At 48.1% G+C, this 20,942-nt stretch overlaps 1 long non-coding RNA gene across 1 annotated transcript in view; it reads right to left on the minus strand.

Moving 5' to 3' along the window:
* The window catches only part of LOC142573270 (uncharacterized), a 29,688-nt gene extending 17,589 nt beyond the window's left edge, over positions 1-12,099 (minus strand). Inside the window, exons 1-2 of the long non-coding RNA XR_012826277.1 lie at positions 12,065-12,099; positions 11,700-11,761 (exon numbers count right to left, since the gene is read on the minus strand). This is a non-coding gene — a long non-coding RNA (uncharacterized LOC142573270). The remainder of the gene's footprint in view (positions 1-11,699; positions 11,762-12,064) is intronic.
* Positions 12,100-20,942: the final 8,843 nt, after the last annotated feature.

Raw genomic sequence — 20,942 nt, forward strand, 5'->3', positions numbered from 1 at the left:
CTGTTTGCCATGAAATGAAAGTTTAGCCTCCAGACTGCATCCACTTCTAAATTCCACTCCCTGATGTACTTTATTGCGAATCATTCTTTTCAGCGCAATATTCCATGAATGCTCTGGATTCCAATACTTGAACCTTCTCAAGAGACTGTGTTCAAGATACCGCCGCTAAAGATGGTGCGGCTGCATGCGTCATGGTGGCCCAGGCAAGTTGAATCTATTTCCTCACCTAAGTCGTCGACCACGCCGTACTACTACTACTACTACTACTACTAGTACTACTACTACTACTACTACTACTACTACTACTACTACTACTACTACTACTACTAATAATAATAATAATAATAATAATAATAATATATCATCGCTTACAAACATACCTGTGTGCCATGGAAAGCTGATTAGGCAATATTCTCCTCTCCCTTAATTTTAGAAAGTGCCAAATATTCCGACAAGTATATCGCTTTGCTATCGTCTCGAAAATATACCTCTGGCGAACTCAGTCAAGTATCTGCGTGTAATTTCTGACCGCTCCCGTAGCCGGCGCAAGTACATTGGTTATACAAATAAATAAAAGATTACAAGCTGTTGGCATGCTACGTAAGCGCTGCAACAGCTGGGGATATATATATATATATATATATATATATATATATATATATATATCGGCTGTTCTTTTTTAAGAGATAAACTGGAGAGAAATCGGGGCCGTCCTTGTCTAGTAGCCCGAAGTCCGGGAGTTTTCTGGAAGCTTTTAGAGACGGTTACCACAAGCAGTGGTCTCGTTTTGCACACAACAGTTCTATCACACCTATTTAAACAAACGAAATCACTTACGGGAACAAGTAATGACAAAGACCGCTGCTCGCGAATCATGTGACCAACTTGTCTCTACAAGTTCTCATTGTCAGGCGTAAAATAAACCACATTGACAATAACAACAAGTAGAGAGGGGTTATAGAACACCTGAGAAACTACTCAGGTATTCATCCTACAGACTGGTTTGTTACTCGAAAACGCTTCTTCGGAAGTGGGAGGGGGGGGGAGGTGTGGCGGGCGATTGCCATCTATTTACGGTGTGCAAGGGCACCTAGACATCATCTAGGAGATGATATTTACCCGTGCACAGCGAAATATATTTCCTATGATATATGAAATTAGATATTACTGGATCACTTAATGGGTCTAGCGATAAGCGCTGTCATTACGACTGATGTCTCACTATGCGAAGAAAATTCTGGTATTGGTAGTTCCTCTCCTGCTCATGGCTGGTCATTCTCCCGTAGGATTCTTGACTTCATATTGCCCCGTTGTAGTGCCGGTCAAGAACACAGTAGGAAAACTGTGAATGAGGAAACTAACTTGAAGAAACTAAGTTGCACTCGAAGGAGCACAGTCGGCGGTAGGCGATCATCGAAAATCTGATCAGCGGGCCAAGCGCGTTGGCTTTTATACATGAGCCGTCGAAAATTCCAGTGTAATTACTGGTGCCCGTGTGTCTTACAGAAAGTACTACACAATTCGCATCGCGCGCATACTATCAGTTTAGACAAGGTTCGGTGACAACAGACAACGGACAGAAGCATCGATAACACTCGAGAAGCTTCCGATACAAGCAGGCGCGCTCTGCGCCGAGCGATAACGTTTAACATTTACTAGCCGGCGTAGAGCAGTCATCGGAGAAGGATAAACGAGCACACGTGTCAATACTCGTATTTATGACTAAATTTCTATTGGCCTTAGGCAAATCAATGTCGTCAGTCTCAGTAGTTATCATAGTAACGTGTTCATTCGTTATGCATACAATAATTGCTCACTGCAAATCGTGGTTCTTACCTTTTACGCACATTTTATTCTCTAGTTCTGCTAGTCCTGCTTTGGGTGCCATTAAGACTTACTCATGAATTAAAAGGCAGATATTCTGGCGACAGTAGCCCTCCGGGATCCTGTATTTCAATACTTCACGCGTTAGCTTACATATCAGCTGTTATAGGTTCAGGAGGCGTGAAATTATGCTATAGACTTTTCAAACGCCACTATAATATCTCATATTACCTTGTCGCCTAAATGTCTTTCATGCTCAAAGAAGTACTGTTTGCACGCAATTACGGTGCCGTAGACTTTCTTTGAACTTTTCTCGCCATAGGGCTGCTGTATTGCACTTTCCCCTGAGCCCAATCAGTGGAGACGTTGAGACAATTGAACTTTTTTTTTCTTACTCTGTCGTCTTTTCTCACATTTAAGGAAAAACGTTTTAAAAGTACCATTTCGACGACTTCGATTGATTTTTTTCATTCCTGACATTCATTCTGTGGCAGCCTCTTCTGTCGGGACGCTTTCATAAAGATGTTTGCTCTGCCATTGAGGAATTTCTAATCGTTGCACGGCATTTCCTTGCTAAGTTGTACATTGCGTTATATACATTTCCTTGATTGTTTTCCAAATATTTCCGTAGTTTTTTAGCCAGGACTAAATGTTTTTCTCTTCTATTTTTATCCAAATCTTGTCCAATCCCACGCAGTCAGTATACGCCATCAGTAAAGGGAAACTAAACCAAACCAAGCAAGCGCGACTCGGCCCATTGACTGCGCGAAGCATGAAAAGTGCGTAGAAACCATCGTCGATAATTCTTAATGCAAGCGAATAGCTGAAAGCTTTTAGAAAGCTGTTCGCTTTATGAAAGGAACGATGCGCTTAAAGGCGTATATTTATCGCAATGAGGATATTTAGGTTGCGTTTGTTGTTTCATGGCGAAATCCCGTAGAGAACAGAGCTGTTAATCAGAACATTTGTAGGGGTAGTGTAGGTGGCTATACATATAAGCCGATTTGTCATATGTGTGCTGTCGCCATCTACGGGAGTACTTGCGTGGAAGGCGGCTATTCACCCTCGTTTCTGGCTGCCCGACCCTTCTCCCGTAGCTGCCACAGGGGGGAGCCAGATGGGGGAGAAGAGCTACGCTGTCTTTCCCCGGCGCACCAACATAACCACTAAAGCTTCAGACGCCTCGAAGCTCGCGCGGCAACACGAGCGTTTAAAAGAGCTATAATGCAGTCGAACAACGAACTCGCACCTCTACAGCGCATTGACCAGTATAATGAAGACTTGGTTACGTACCGGCCGAATTTCTTTCATATTTACTGTGTACGCCTCTACAGCGAAGACCACTACAACGAAGAAGTTTTAAACATCCTCGACGGCAGATTTCTGGCATTACAATGAACACCATGTCACGGTGTCGCCACTGACTTTGGCAGTTGCGGCACCGCGACTGCGAATTCGATCAGGCGAAGTGCACCCCCCCCCCCCCTGTCAAAAAAAAAAAAAAAAAAATAAAGAAAAAGAAACAGAACAGTGACTTCACAGTTCTTACTTGCATTCATGTTAAATTGAGGTTTTTCTTTCGTTGAACTTCTTTAGCCTGCACGAGCTCCACAGCAAAGTGACCGGTATGACGAAGAATTTTGGAGCTCCCGAGCGAGTCGTCGTAGAAGCGTTCGAATTCGCTCGCGTTCGAGGCTGAACGCGCTACCTTTGCATGTGCGCCTCTGTACCGACAGTAAAAGTCCAACCACCATCACTGAGCGCCGCCAAAAAGAGGGTAAAGAGCGAAAGAAAGCTGTTCGCTCTAAAAGGCACATACATGTTACGTAGCGAATACTAACTAAATTGAGCGTGCGAGCTCGCGTTGCCCGAATTAGTCGGTAACTCTGCCGAACCACTCTGCGCTTATACATCATTTCGCGCATCCGAGCTTTAACGACTGCCTCGGAACTGCACTTTACATGCGAGTCTTTTTCGCCCCTGTACCGAAACGCCGCTGCTCGGCGAGAGTGCTGGACATCTTCAGTGCCACCACTGCGGAAACGCGCAGCGCGCTTGTTGTCGTTGCCACAGCGCGAGCCACGAAATGCGCTTCGAAAGCGCTGAAGCGCGAGAGTCACTTATCTGCTGCCGCCGAGAAAATAAACTGACAATTAAGCTCCTTCTTTTAATGCGCCGAGGCCTAATTTGATTCGCATACGTTCTCTCCTACGACGATGAGCCTAGCCTTTTGGCCAATCATACGCAGCTGGTCAGTCTCACCGGCTTTTCGTTGCAATACACGCGAACGTTTCACGTGCTGCCCATTAGGCCTTTTATTTTACCTTTTCTTTATGAACATATATATCATTACTTCAGTCGTCTGGCTTACCGCTTTGATTACGACCCGGTTCTGCGATACAGCCGAATGAGAACACAGCACTGTCCAACGATGCCTCCGCTCTGCACTTTTGAGGTCTGGATACTGTCCGTCCGTTTACCAGTTCGGACAGTTATCGCTTTGCAAAGCGCTGATAAGCCTGTAAATGATCTCTGACGAGGGGCATTCGCGAGCATGTCTAGCACTGCTATAATATAGTTGCTTCGCAGGTGGGCTATGCAGCACCCGCGCAGTTCCGGGCTGTTATATATATATATATATATATATATATATATATATATATATATATATATATATATATATATATATATATATATCATAAAATCACACGAAGGACAGCATAGAGAAATTAGTAAAGTATGTGTAGTTCTTAATAGTAGTAAAGAAATCATAAATGGATGAACAGAGAAGAGAGAGAAACAAGCTTTAATGGTATGCTGGAGATGTTAGCCTGGCTGTTCGCCTGACATGCTCCTCCAGGTGCTGGATGACAATCAGGATATATACAGTGATAAGCACTTTACGGCACACACACACGCGGATCTGTGAGTTGAATCTTACACCTGAAGTAGTTTGTGTAGGCCACGTTGAGCCTTACGCGGTGAAAGCATACTTGGTCTTGTGTATTGAAGCCTCGCGGCATGTAATAGACGCACGATGGATCTATTTTGTATAGGGGTCCGTACTGGTAGCTAGCATCTGTCTAGAGGGATCGTTGGAGACGCCAAGCGTGCGCAGATGTGTGTGTCGCCGCGTCTTTTCTCGAGAAAGGTATCTGGGCAATTTCTCTCGGAATGTCGTGTCCAGCTATGGCAGCATGGTCAGCCTGGACATTGCGTTGTAGTCCGCAGTGGGCTGGTAACCACTGCAGCACAATGCTGTGAGGCAATTCGCAGGCTTTATTGCATAGGCGTCTGATGTCCATTGCGAGTTGTTCCTGCATGCGTGGGGACTTCAGGTGCTGCAGGACCGCTCTTGAGTCGGTGTAGATGGCCCAAGACTCAGCTGTCTGGTCGATGATGTAAATAAAAGCTGCCCGCAGTGCAGCTAGTTCAGTGGCTGTAATTGAAGTGCGGTGGCTGAGAGTGGCAGAGATGGTAACAGTCGCAGACGGAATCTACGCACCAATGGCAGATGATGTGGACGTAACGGAGCCATTCAGCGTAAATATGACGGTGAGCCCTGTAGCTGGTGTTAACATGCTGTAGAGCTAAATATGTCAGCGCTGGACTATGAGTCCAGCGCTGGCACGCAATTGACAATGGACTACGAAGAAATTTTCCACGGTGGTTCCATCGGCATAAAGGCTTTGATAATTCAGCGAGACCGAGCTCCACCCCGCAGGACCGCTGTCTGGAGCAAGCGGATGACCCGGCACTCAGGCGGCAAAACGCATCTGTACTCGAAGATACTCCTGCTGCAGAAGCACTGGAACCAATAGGTGTCTGCTTTTTGCAAGGGTTCGCATCCTTGATGAGTTTTTCTGTAGGCCGAGACACACCCTCAGGACTTTTGCTTACGTAGATGTGAGTTTTATGTTGGTTTGGGAAATGCCCTGCAGCACAGGAAGGCTGTATCGCACGAGACCTCCACAAGGAGCCGTATACATGCGTAGCAGAGAATTTACGGAGCAGCCCCCAGTGTTGCTTGATAGCATACGGAAGATTCTCGCGTATGACCCAGTTTTTTCTTTAAGTATTCGAATATGGGGCGTCCACGTCATTACTCTGTCGGTTATCACATCGAGAAACTTGCCACTTGACACGTACCGAATGGGAGAGTGTGCAACCTTTGACGTGTGGCGCGGGACATCACGCCTAGTGAAAGCAATGGCGGCACATTTTTTCACGTGACATCGTTAGACCTCGTGCAAATAGAAAATGTTAAACAGAATTGATAGCTTTCTGCAATATTGCTCGTAGCACACATTTGTGGTGACCACAGTTCCAGATGCATATGTCATCTGCATATAAAGAGATTTCAACCGACCTGGGAATGCACTTCTCCAATCCAATAAGAGACATGCTAAATAAGCTCGACCTTAAAATACCGCCCTGGGGAACTCTTCGATATACTGTGTGCGGAGCTGTGTCACCTTCTTTTGTGGACATGTAGACTGACCGATCTGTGAGGTAGTCTGAGATCCAGTGGTACATACGACCACCAACTCCAACGTACTTCAGAGCGTACAAAATAGCCTCCTGAGTCACGTTATCGAACGCTCCATTGATGCCGAGGAATACGCCAATAGTGATGTTGCGTGCAGCTTTGTTGGGCTTTACGCAGTTGACAAGAGAGAGAGAGAGAGAGACAACCCCTTAATTGAAGGCAGAGATTTTAGCCAGCGTATAGACATCGGCTGATCACGTTGTCTATGATGCTGCGGCCTTTTCTGAACCTTTGCATTTGCGAAGGGTAGACATTCATGTCCATTAGCAACCAGTCCAGGCTCGTCAATACCACCTTCTCCATAAGCTTTCCCACGCAACTAAGAAGAGCAATCGGATGATAGGAGCTTACCTCTGTTGGAGACTTGCCAGACTTGAGGACAGGGAGAACACGAGCTCGTTTCGAGCAAGGTTCAAGACGGTCACTTTCACAGGTGACATTGAATATGGTAAGTAGGAACTTCTTTGTCTTGTCGCCTAAGTGTGTCAACTCGGCGTAGCTGACGCACTCAGGACCAAGAGATGATGTCTTGTTCGCCAATGTCAACGCGCCAAGTAGCTCCGTGATTGAAAAAGGTTCGTCTGCTTCAATAGCGGCCGCTGTCACTGAAACCTCCTGTGCCGCTCGGGGCAAAGTTTCAAGCGTCGCTGCAGCAGTGATCTTGGAGCAGAAAGTCGCCGCCACGTCCAGCTTGTTGTTGTTACGGGATAGTGCAATAGAACTGAAAGGATGCAGTTGAGTCAGCTTTCAGGCTGCACACAGTGCTCCATATTCTTGACAGTGGTTTTCTGGGGTCAAGTTTGGAACCGAAGGTCCGCCATTGGCCTCTTGTCTAGCTTGTCCAGGTGACGTTGGATATGCCTTTGCATTCGCCTAGCGTCGCGAATGTCAGTCACCTACAGATAGTGCCCTACGAGCACGCCTCTCAGCTTTACGGCGCATTGCCCGGAGTCTCTGATACTTCACGTCAGCCGTTGAATGAGTTCGGGGTGGTTTCAGATGTTTAGTGCTGCTTTGTTCTGCTCAATTTAGCGCACCAGCAAACTCCTTGTACGCCAATTCAGATAGGTCTGACTCCTCGATTGTAGCGTTGTATATATCCTAGTTAGTGCAATTAACCGCCCTTCATTATGTGTGCCTTGTAGGACAGCCCAAAGAGATGTAGGTTGGTACGAGGTCACTGCCATGACTTTCGATGTTTGCGGACCAGGTCGCCATAGGCATGAGGTGCGCGGAGATCATGGTGACGTCGAGTGGCCTAGATTGGTAATTCTTGAAAAAGATTACATGCCCGTCAGTAAGAATTGCCAGGTTATTTCGATGTGCTATGTCAAAAAGCCGTCGACCGCGAACTGAGGACCTCCTACCACTCCAGGCGGAGTGATGCGCGTATAAGTCCCCGGTTAGTATGTGCGGTCCAGGTGTTCCATCTATTATGTCCTGCAGCCTATCCACATCAGATGTAGCCCGAGGTGGCATGTACGCCGCAATCACCGTAAAGGTCAAATTGTCCATTTCACTTTCATTGCAGCATACTAGTTGGATGCATCGGCTGGTATGGTATGAGCGATGAAAGTTAAATCATTGCGAACAGCCAAGAGAACCCTGCTGATATCCGTTCCTTTCGTTGAGAGTATGATGGTATATTCAGAAAGGCTAATGCCGGTGCGCACACGGGACCCGGATAGCGATCACCGGAAGGGGCTGCTTGAGTACAAATTGTTTGAAGTCGGAGTGACGACGGCGGAGGCTGCAGGCGTTCCTTTGAAATATAGTGGCCTTGTCCATCTGTGGCCCATCTGCGGCCACTTTTTTTTTCATGCACTTTCATTGTCATTCGTTTATGATTTCTTGACTTCAATTAAGAACTACCGATAATTTACCCTATGCTTTCTTTAGGTTCATTGTTTCATTGTTTGTTGGCTTCTAATAATTTCACCATTAAATAGCGGGCCCCTCAGTTCTCTCTCTCCCCCTCCCTCCTCTCTCTCTCTCCGTGTATATATATATATATATATATATATATATATATATATATATATATAAAGAAGAAATCTCTTTAATGACTCATGAATGTGATGCCCAGTCGACTACTTGTTTTCGATAACGTCAACTGCACACTTCCAAGGGTTTCATTTCACTACTTCCTTTTCTGAGACCACAACGCACGGTAAGAAACATCACGTAAACGGACGCACAACTTCCTAAGTGTTTTAACGTGAAGCTTTCTTTGCGAACCTTCGTGATCTTCCCTGCTCATGGCTGCTGAGTGCTGCTGCAGTCGTGCTGAAAAACTCATACTTAAAAAAAAAAATAAGTTAATTACGTTCCCGATGGTAGGATGGAGCATAGGTCCTCCAGCACCGCAGCCCGATAACCGAACCATTAGGCCACACTCGCACCTGCACTGCTGTCGTGCCAACCCCAGCTAGCTCGTCGAGACGGTCCCCGCAGCCCACGTCGCAGACCAAGGGCGCGCAAGAGCACATGCACGTGCTCCCGAGCAGATGCAAATAGACTGCGTTTGAACGGGGTGAGGGTCTTGAACGGGGTGAGGGTCTTCGGTATGGCCTTGAACTGAAATTGCAATTACACAGAGACTAACGCAGGTTTCGGCACCCTGTATGTATTGATAGAACGCTTGGCTACATGTAAACTCACACAATGGGCGCTGGACCTGCTGGTATTTTTTTCTCAACGTAGCAAAGCAGGAGACAAGCAGGTACACCTGAGCTTCCTCTTTGAACACGGCACTGACCCAGTAAGGAGTGAGGCAAAGTGATACTTATCTATGCGCCTTTCAGTAGTAGGTCACCCTCAAGTATGCACTTCAAATGGGGGACGCTAGAGAAGGACGCACGAGTGTATAGGCCACCAGACAAGCCAGCTCGTTTGCCAACAGCGCACCCACTGCCGTAGTCGACCCGCACGGCCGACACTGCCGGCTTCCATCCTGCTCGGAGTCGTCTGCCAGGCCAGATCACAGTCCCGCGATTGACACTCAGCACGCGGAGGAGCATAACCCTAAACCCTTTTTTTTTTTTTCGAAGACAGCCGACCCCTCCTCGACTGAAGGCAGCCTACCAGCGCCCCGGTATACCAGACAGCCCCGAGAGAAGAAACGGGGTGAAATAGAAGAAGCACAAATTCCAAGGAACGACTCCTGGAAGAGTATTTTTAATTAAGAAAAGCTCCCTTGGCCTTTCAAACTTCAAAAGGAGCCCGTCAAACACTTTACGCGAATTACGCTCCGGCCCTCGCAGTTACGCCTTCATCTTGATGTCCTTTTCACATCCTGCCGTCTTCCACGTCCCCCACGTACTCGCAAATCGCAAAAAAAAACAAATAATATAAATAAGAACAAAAGAAAAAATATAGAATTAGCAGAAAGCAATAATCAGGGTGAAAAAAAATAAAGCGAGACCGGAAAATGCGAGACGAAAGGGGGCGGTGGGGTGGAGGAGCGTGGGCCGCGCCAAATCGAAATGAAGACGACAGAAGTCGGCACCACAAACGAACCGGTAACGGCATGGCGCGCCGCACAAACAAAAGCGACGGCCAGGACATCCGGACGCGCGTCAGAAAAATCTTTATACGTCGCTTCGTTCACGTCTTTTGGCACGTGGCTCTCTCCGACTCTTCTCCGCTTCTGGCGAGTTTCCTTTCTGTGCGTGCGTGTGCCGCCGCCGCCCGCCTGTTTCTCTTTTTAAATGCACTCCTCGGATCACGACGTTTCCCTGTAATGTTCGTAATTATAATAACGAACGACCGGAGGACGACTGCCGCGAAACTATCATACTTTTTTTTTTTTTGCCTCACTCGTTTTGACGCTCGTCGACGTCACCGTCGCCCCCCTCACTACTCGCCCTTTTGCTTGTGCGAGGGTTCACAACGACGACAGCAAAGGCTAAAAGGAAGAAGGATTTAAAAAAAGACGAAGAAGGAGAAAACAATCAGACGAGAAATATAAAGACAGCAACAGCGGCCTGTCTGTTTTAGTGACGCAGAAATGGAGACACTGTCAAAAATGTCGGCTGCCAAGATCTTCTTGTGCCCTCTTTTCTTCCATTTCTTAAACAATTTGAGCAATGTCATTTTTGGGCATTTCTTTTCCACATATGGGTGATACCTTTCTGATTTTATTTCCTCGCCTTTGATCCTCTGATGTTTACATACCATCTTTTTTTTTTATGTTCAGGCCGGCTCGGCACGCTTATCCAACGTTAGCTTTATTGACGTGCCTCGGCTCTTGATTACAAGACCTCGGTTTCTTTGCACCGAATCGGAAACGGTCACTGAGAAACAGCGGCGGGAGTGAAAGACGATTCCAGACGGCGTGCCCTCGCGTTAACAAGAAAGTTAAGCTGAATTTGTCGCTGCCTGTCAACGTTTTTTGCATTTTTGAATAGGAGCTGTCACGAGAGAACCAAACGGTAATTCAGCAACTGGTATGCCGCGTGTTTGAGCGAAAACTTTCAAATTTTTCTTTAGGACTGTCTGTGGAAGATAGCACAGTTCTGGTCCTTGAGCTGGTCTACTCAATGAGGCGGACAAAAAGAAAATTGAAACGCATGATCGACAAATTACCAAAAATTCGCTCATTAGGTTTTTAACTACCTACGTTATGACACATATTGGAATTTACAAATTCTAGCCGAGGAGTTCGCAAGGCGGATCCACTTGAAACGAATTCCCACGATGACACCAGTTTCGAGATATTAATTCCCAAACTTTGCGGAAAAGTGCATTCACATTCCAGTTATTTTTGTGGTTCAATGCATACAACGACGTTTTGTTAAGAAAACAATGGAACGACAGTGAATTATCATCGCAAGTTTGACGGCGCGTGTCTCGTAAATGGTGTCATCCACGCAATTCTTGTCTTCAAGTGCATGTGCCTTGCAGTCGCACCTTCTAGAATTTGTAAATTTCAAAATGTGCCTTAAGGTCCTTACTTAAGAACTTAATTAGTGAATTAATGTAAATTGGTCGATTATGCATTTCTTTTTTTTTTTGCCAGGAATGTCTTCCTCATCTAGTGGACCAGTTCATGGACTAGAATTGGGCTACCTGCCACAGGTAATTCTCAAAAAAATTTGAAAGTTCGCTGGAACACCCTGTGTACTGCTGCTGCTGCTGGTGTTCGGAGTGCTAACTGCTCTGAGTTGCACCACCTGCTAATATTGGTATAGGGGTTGTGTGGTCGCCCTAATGCGTTACAGTTCATAAATTACATTGTACTTGCTTAAAAAAGACTATAAAGGCCACAGGAAAATGAACACTTGAACTGATCAAAGTGGGCAATAAAGGAAAACGTGGAGACAACCTTTCGACAAGAAGACAACACCTGGCCATCGTTTTGCAGTAGCTTGCCTTGCTATGTAATTTCTGCAAAAAGGAAACGCAAAGGAGAAAAATTAGGAAACATGTAAGTTAAGAATATTAGGACAACCATAGTGCCTTATTTTCACAACAGCACTCTTGTGATGTGGAGTCAAATGCAGGCAGCATAGGTTTTCTGAAAATTCCTAATCTGCTGTACTTTCGGATCTAAGTACCTGTCTAGGCACTTCTGTTTGTTCTCATCGATAATTCCTGACGACACTTGAGCTTAAAGGCCATTAGCAGTGTACAGCTACATTGACACGGTAATGTATGACTGACTTCTGGTTGATTATTACGTGTGCTTACTGCAGAATATGCGCTTTCTGCTCTGACCGGAGCACGTAGCGACACGGGTTGTCGGCAGCCTCAATGGGCTCAGCAGTGCGCCGTGCCGGGCCGCATAGCAGCCGCGCCCGTAGTCACTGCCCATACAGCTCGGTCCTGGGGAGGCGCGCGTTGATGGATCGGAGGGACGTTTCATGCGGGGCCCTGAAGGAATGCCGCGCAAAGACGCCGGCGTGATCGAGGCATGCATGCAGGTTTCCTGGACACGCAGCTTCCATAAATAAGGGTCCCGTTCGAGGCCGTTATCTGATACGCGGTGAACGACTGGCAGCGATAGGACGACCCTTGCCGATGGCAGCTCAGAGAGCGGCGGCGCGGCCGTCGCGGTGCGCAGCGTGAATAACTGCATAATAAATCACGGTCCAAGATACAATGGCTCTCCGCCCTGGTTGGTTGCGTTCTCCGCCGAGCGCTGCGTTAAGGGCAATAAATCAAGCGCACGTCACGCCGTGCACCTGTTATTTAAAGACAGCTCGGCCGGGAGGGGGCCTGATTGAAAGCGAACCTCGGCAGCGCGGTTGACCTTCGCAGCCCACCGTGCCCCGCAGGGAGAGAGCTCCATTACGCGCTCTGCGCGACTTGTCGGCCGCGGTGCCGCATGACGTGACGCGCCGCAACTGCGACACATCAGAGACGCGCCTGCGAGCTGCCACTCAGGCGTCCGCTTAATTACCGCCAGCAACAACGCGCTGTCGGCCGACTCAGCCGCACGACTTCTGGCTGCTGCTGCTGCTGCTGCTGCTGCCGCCGGGCTTTGCTGGGCGCCGCAGCTGCGCCGACGCCTTCCTCGCCCATTTTTTGCCACCTTTAGCCCTCGGCTCGCGTTTCGCCTCGACGTGACGAGCGCTCTCCGTCGACGCGAGCGCCCGCCGCCGAGAGATGGGACCGACCTCGTCTCGCTCAGGGCCCCTCTTCGAAATTCGCCATTCGCTCGGCCCCTGTACGTGAGGCTTTTCGAAGACGCGGGGTCGCAAAGGCAGTGTATATGGCACAAGTCTAGGTGGACGCGCGCCATCAGCCCGTGCAAACGGGCATGTGCGGAGGAGCCTTCGCAATCATTACGTTTCAACCTTGACACTGCGTATGCTAGAAGGCTTCCTCGTTTTGCTGTGATAAGCACCTTTGGCGATGTCGCCCTGCTCCTGCTTGCATCTTGATTATGACATGCCGTGTCGGGACTGCTCTTGATTTACTAACCAGTGCTGCCTAACTCCGGACTTGCCCCGCCAACTTCCAGCTCAATAAGCTTGTATCCTGCTTCTTCTATCCGCATGCCGGCCGGAGAATTCGTGCTGCATCGGTCCGGCTGGCGGCTGATGCGTTCACTGCGGTCATCGGAGCGCGCCAGTCTCCCGAGCCGTGGCGGAATCGCCCAGCACCGTCCGGGGGACTCGGGTTGCGCCCGGCGTTAGGCGACTTGGGTGCACACCGACAGCCCAGCTCAAAAGAGATGACTTATGTGGGAAGACTGCCGCGACGGACGTCATCCCGCGTAGGCCTCTTTGTCACTTCCGCTGGTTGTTGTTGTTGTGTCGTCGCGACGACCCTCCGGGCCAGAAGCGGCGGCAGCCCGGAGGGATGGGGGAGAAAGCGGCTGTGTTTATTTTGAGTTGTACACGGCTCGTCTTTGTGCCACACGAGTGTCGAGGTTTCCTCCGAGACTCCGGGAAGAGGAGGGCAAGCCGCGGGGAACGCCTCCCCCCGCCGCAGTAGCGGGCGCCCCCTTCGGCGTGTCAATCGCGCATAAAGGGGCACCCACGTGGATGGATTGCACGTGCTTTGTCGCGCTCCACGCGCGCATCGCCAGGACCCGTGTACGTCTGCAGGCGGTCCTTTGTTCCTGCTCCGTCGCCGAGTCGTGCTAGCACCGGAGCTAGAGAGAGAGAGAGAGAGAGAACATCCAGCCTGGACGAGTTGTCGGCACGGAGTGAACTTGCGAGATCGCGGACATGTGTAGCCGAACAGCGCAATAAGCGGAGGAGCGCCGCGAGCCCAGGTTGCTGCCCGTGGCGCGTGGAAAGCGAGAGCACCGGCGGCCAGTAGGCGGCGTCGCTTTAGGCGGCCGCTGCCAGAAGGACGCTCCCTCGGCTGAAGAAAAGCTCGCCCGCTCCTCCTCGGCGATGTTTGCGCATTGTGCGAACATGAGCTGACGTACCCCTCCCGAAGAGGAACATCATTGTGCAACCACGTTGATTTATTCCTGTCCTGCCTTCTGTTTCCTGGGAAATGACATTAGAGCGGCGGGCCACAATGAGCGGCGGCCGCAAAGAAAAGCTGCACCGTGGTGGCTCCGGGGCCCAGGCGCCTGTCGGGGCCTGGCGCATTGTGTCAGTCGTCGCGATGGATGCGTCCACGAGACATTCGACATTCGTTGTGGACGGATGCCGTTTTATTTAGGCAACCCGCAGATGGAAAGCGCGGCCGTTTTCTCAACCTCAAGGGCGGCGACGGTGTCCCTTTTTTGATTTCTTGGAAAGGATACTGTGTCCTTTGTGCGCGAATGACACTAAGTTTCTGCGAACTTTTAGACGAAATGGCTGCCAGTTTCTGAATGAACAGAAAAGAATAACTGCACGCGGAGATATATATCCCGTTCGGGAACGCAACTCTGCAGTTTTTTGTGCAGTACCATGCTGTCTCACAGGGCTGTCCTTTGCTTTGCGTCTTTGGGAGCGATACGTTGGGTCCCCTGTGTTCGTAGTATCTGGGTAGTAAATGCGCCGAGGTTCCGACCACCGACTCCGCGTGGCCCTATGTTGCTACACCGGCCATCCTATGCTGGGCATGAGCACGATGAGAATGAAACTGCACTGCACAAATTTCCTTCTATATGACAGACAGTTCTAACGTAATCAGTCTTCTAATAACAATAAAACATGAGAAAATCAAGAACAATTGTGCAAGATAAGCCAGAATAAACGTCGTCAGCAACTTTTTTTTCCTCTCTCTCTTTTGTGTGCGTGTGTGTGCTGTGCAAATAGGCAGTACGTTACGACCTTTAAGAATACGGGTTCTAATCGTTAATATTCTGGCTACTTGTAGTGATCTATTGTACTAAGGAAAGGGAAAGACAACGGGCAGTGTAACTGTCTCACCTCAAAAAAAAAAAAAAAAGGGCATTTGATGGTGTTTTTAGCGAAATTGCATCAGCATATCTATTCCACTACATGAATCATTTAACTTGCGTAATATTTTTAGACAGCCATAGGTTTCAAGGCCTGTGCGTTAAGGAAATATTTTACAAGCATTGCGCCTGACAATTTCACTCCTTTAAATTCAGAGGAAGCATGGAGAGACCTCTGAGATTTCTTTCACCTTGTAAAACATGCGTGGCAACATGATTATGGACATTAGTCATTTTTATCATGCTCTAGGCATAGCTTAATGAGATTTATAATCAGAATGACGGTGCATGCTTCAGGACTACTAATGCTGGCTATAGATGGATTCATTTCATTGCGGTAGGGGTAATGAGATGGCAAGCAGGTTTCCTTATATATATATATATATATATATATACGGTACATATAAAGTAGCTCGCTCAGGATACTATCTCAGTAGTTGATCCATGCAGGTTAACTACACATTAGTAAGCAATTTCGTAAATAAATTCCGTAGCAGGGCGCGATTTGATCTTTGCTGCAGAGAACAGCGAAATATAAGCTCTGCCTCAAGCGCAGCCATACAGATTTTCTGCTTTGATTTTATTTCTCTTGTATCATTGTCCCCAACTGTACTATACATGTCCCTACAGATACTATATTGTCAGGATGTAGTGATACCCGCCGTGGTTGCTCAGTGGCTATGGTGTTAGGCTGCTGAGCACGAGGTCGCGGGATCGAATCCCGGCTACGGCGGCCGCATTTCGATGGGGGCGAAATGCGAAAACACCCATGTACTTAGATTTAGGTGCACGTTAAAGAACCCCAGGTGGTCTAAATTTCCGGAGTCCTCCACTACGGCGTGCCTCATAATCAGAAAGTGGTTTTGGCACGTAAAACCCCATATATTAATTAATTAATTAAGGATGTAGTGACGGCAAAAAACCAGTTAGTGCCAAAACTGTGAGTCTCTAACTCTCTATTCGGTGAACTTGTGCCCACAAAAACAAGTAACACTCAAAGCGCAGCGACAGCGACGAGCAGAGTCGTCGGTTGGCGAAATCTGATCTGTGGGTCGAGGAGGTCGAGTGCGTCGGCCATTTGTGCGTACCCATCACACATTGCAGCGTCATAGCTGGTGCTCGCGTGTATACGTTCCAGACCGTACACCATTATTCGCGTCGCACGCGTAGTCCGCTTAGAAAAAGACTCTTTCGCCAAATTTGGGATGCATGTAGGTGCGTCATGCGCCGAGCGATAACTTTGCAACCATGTTTTAGCGGCTAAAAGCGGTCGCCGAACAACGCGAAACAATGTACGCGCGTAAACATGCCACTAACTGTATACATCAAACTAGCTTGAAGTTTTGCTGCGGCAGTAACACATTGGAGAGACGGGTCTGCATGTGTGACTTGTGTAACGTAGCCTCGGCGACTGGGTCAGGTGCACGTGAGCCATGGCGCAAGGAAGCTCGCGAGACTCGGGCAATCGCCCCGTCTCCTCAGCTGTGAGACGCTGCGATAATGTATCGATATAGCGCCGCGACCCGCTGTTCACCAAGTTTACCGCCGCGATATATATGACGGTGGCGGGACGCTTTCGCCTCCCAGATACGCTGTTCGATATGGGACGGCATCGCGCCTTGCGCCACCTTGCGCTGTCTTGAAACAAGTGCCACCTCTAGTGACATATGCTTGGATATCCCCGTCTGCGTCTACCTCAGGGCTTTGATGTATCAAATACTGCGACAACGGCAGCAGCACCCGACGTAATCCGCTAGCAGCTATTTTCGTACATATGCGTTTGCTTAGATATGCATTTGGTTCTTCTTTCACGCTTATTATGTTTTTTCTTGTTTTCTTTTTGTAAACGCCTTTTGTGAAGGTAAATTTAGAAAGAGGAGGCTGTGTTGGCTACAGGTGGACCCAAGCCTTGCGAAAGCATACTTGTACTTGCGCGGTCAGAGCGCCGCCTTTTAACGTGACTAGGACTAAACGTGCTATATAAAAAGAAAGCACGCGATGAAAAAGAAGAAAAGGAAAACCTTCAGTAAAGATTCTTTTCGTCCGGTTTCATTTATTTCCTGCCATTCGTCTCTCCCAGCGCATGGTCCCTGCGATAATGGTAGTGCGCGACGCAATGGCGGAAGCGCGAGAGGAAAAAGAAAAGAAAATAGGTATATTTCAGTGACCTTTTGATTCCCTTAACTCAATTACTACGAACGGCAGTTGTGCAGAATTTTCTCGCGACCTGCTTTCCTTACCCGGTACACTTCTTTTCAAGCTGCTGCTGCATCCTTTGCCATGTCGTCTTCAAATAGCCCGCATCAGCTCCCAGGCTGCTTCTTTTCGGGCTTCCGCCTTTTAGGCCACGGTCATTCGATGGCCCGGCTGCCGCTCTCCATCCTCCGATCCTATGGCGAACGTCTTCTTATTCCGTTGCAGCATACTGCATTGATCGCGAGCATATATATATATGTGTGTGTGTGTGACATGTGACATGTGTGTGGGTGCATGACACTAGCCATATGATCATCGTTGCAGACTTCAATGTGGACCTTTCAAAACCAGACAAGAAATGGTTCACCGAGTTTGTGCTAGAAGAGTTTAGTTAGAAGTGCCACACCAGCCCAAGTCACTCAACTACTCGGCAACTATCGTGTATATATAGATTTAACTTTGACCGAGAATCTGTCTAAGGTTGTAACAGAACCAATCAGTGTATATCACGATAATCACAAAGCTATCGTCACTACGATTACCAAATGATGAAAGTAAACACATGTACCCTTGTCTAACCCCCTGTGATTTCAGATATCAGACTATCAGACATCTTCCTTTCACATTCGTGCCATCGAGGAAGTTTTGATTGCACATGCTATTGAAACAGTAGCGGTTGGTACGGGATAACTCCCAAGATTAACGGGAACATGCTACATCGCGTGCATGCTTCTTACACGCGTATTCGTCTTGCATCAATTCGCGTGCTTCCCATCGCCTTTCGGCAGGTTTCTTGTGCACTTGGAGCCAGCGTGAACATCGCGCAAAGTCGTTCACGCATTAATTGTGTGCACCGAAGTAAAAGGTCGATCTACCGCAAAAACTGTCCTACACGGGTAGCAAAAATGAATGACGTATATGGTGCCGTTAGCAGAAGACGTATTAATCCGTGTAATATCGTTATTCGTGGCTCTCATCAGATGTGTACGTTACATCACTGTCGACCTTCCATTGGCGATGTTCGGCCTCTTGTGCTTCGGCTTGCTCTTCCTTCATCCTCAAGGCCTCGGCCCGTTGCGCTCTGGCTACTTTCCTCACTGCGAAATTTCGTCGCGCGTGTTGCAAGCTTGCTAAAGCTTTATTCAGCCACTTCAAATATATATATATATATATATATATATATATATATATATATATATATATATATATATATATATATATATATATATATATATATATTTGTACGGCGCATTTCGTTACGTTGTAGAGGCGGTTCAGAAACGAGCGATCCAAATTTTTGTGGCAACGTACATACTGCGTGGTGATTTTTTCAGCGTTTAGAGAAAGCCCTCGAAATGTGAAATAAAACCGCATGACCGCGCTCACGCACCATCGTGTTACGGCACCCAAAAAGTTCACATACTATATATATATATATATATATATATATATATATATATATATATATATATATATATATATATATATATATATATATATGGCACTTTACGAGTAAAAGCAAGCCGAAGGCGCGAGATTTCTCTTCGAAGGATCTTCTGGACGTCTGCACATAAATGTTTGGAAGGGAATCTACGTCTCCTCGGGGCACCGAGTAGCCCGTTTCATCCGTAGTGCAACGCTGACCGCACTATATATAGTGCTCCGCATCGCTCAACCCGCCGCACTCTCCAGAGAACGCACCCCTTCCTGAAAGCACAGGCTTGCCTGGCACACCAATCTCGTTCTCCCTGGGTCGCCCGAAGTCATGCTCTGATTTGAACCACCCGCAAGAATTTTGGGCTTAATATACCGTATCAGTTAAAATATAGTGATGGTCGAGAAGAGAGAATGAGAGGGAGGGCTCAGCAGAAGAGGGAAATGACGATGATTAAGTACACGCCTCGTCGCAGTCACAAAAGTGATCGTAATGGCGATGAGCCATTACGATGTAGTACATACGCTTAAAGTGTCACAGCGTAGCATTCCTTATTTCCACATGGATGCCTACGAGTACAGCAGGGACGGAGAGACACATTTCTTGTAGCTTATTGTTAGCACTAAAAACCATACTAAATTTGAGATGTTGCGTTGATTCCTTGCGCCGAGGTTATGTCAACCTCTCCAGAGATAAAGAAGAAGAAGAACAGCAAATAAGAACTTCCGTTTTTATTGTTGCTTGAGTAACAAATTTGGGATTTTGGCACAGCCGGTTCTGACGTAGCCTACCTTCCCGTGCTGCTCCATCTAAAAAATAAAAAGTGACTTCCAGCGTTAAGGAAAGAGGCCTGCCACAAAGCGTAATCAAACATGTTGTGCTATTTTGTTGTTTCCAGTCGGCATACTACTTCGAACGTTTCTCGAGAACATTGTCAGTGTCGGCGAGTAGTAAAGTACCTGGCATACCAGAACGTGTACAAAAATTATGGAACTTCTTGGTTGCAGAACAAGGCAGCAAATCCTCCGTCATTTCCAAGGAGCCACTGAGGCGCCATCGGTCACCTAAAGGTGGAATAAATTCATAAATGTTTATTTGTCAGAGAGGATTGGCCTGCGGCCTAAGTGTGGAGCGGCATTATTTAGGAGTTGGCGAAGGGCTGTATCAGGGCCCTGTAGAACTCCCTTTGTCACGCCCGATAAATATGCAGCAATATATGAGTGGCAGCTGGAGGCGGCCGGTTACACCTACTTTAAACAAACCTCGTTCCGTTTTTTTTTTCTTTTGCGTTTCGCGTTTTGGGGCATACGCGCATGAGATCGATAAATTAAGAAACCATTACCGCTAAAGGCTGGGCAGGCGCATGCGCGTATTGAAACTCTCCTAAACTAGCATTATTGCAGCTACATACTATCACAAGATTTCTGCGCTCGCACGGTGAGGTGCGATAACTAAAACGGCGTCGACGATCCTACACACTTCTAAACGCGAAGCATCGAAAGAAAGACGCACTGCTGCAGAGCACGGCGAAGCGGCAGCCACCGCGCCGTGCAATGCTGGGTTATTTCTGAGCGCGAGGCCCCAGCCCCGCGGCGGCTCCTCGCCGAGCGCAGTACAGCACACCGTCGAGCGACGGTCCGTCTGTTACCAGCCTTGTCGGACTCGAGCCATCCCCCGGCTCGGAGGTGTGCTGCGGTTGAAGCGCTCAAGGGTTCAATAGACGACAGTGACCGATCGCCTTCAAATGAGCCACTTTACAAATGGTCTGTCCCGGCGGTTCCTGCGCCGCTCGCCGGTCGCTCTTTCTGCCGGCTGGGAAGTCTCGTGCGCAAGCAGGCGCGAAACGCGAACGGGCAAGACGTCGCGGGATGGCTCCGAACAACCTGCAGCATCGCTCAGGCCGAGGAGGAGCGACGGTCTCTTCGTGCGGGCACAGCACGACCACCGCGCACGCGGATCCTCCTTCGATCATTGCTTTCTTTTGCGCACGATGTGTTGGCCGTCTGCCCTCTGGTGGAAATCTTTGGCCAAATGGTTCTTCCAGAAGGAGGTCACGCAGCGGCGCGTGCAAGAAGGACGCCACG

The sequence above is a fragment of the Dermacentor variabilis genome, chromosome 1, assembly GCF_050947875.1.
Source record: "Dermacentor variabilis isolate Ectoservices chromosome 1, ASM5094787v1, whole genome shotgun sequence".
Classification (NCBI taxonomy): Eukaryota; Metazoa; Arthropoda; class Arachnida; order Ixodida; family Ixodidae; genus Dermacentor; species Dermacentor variabilis.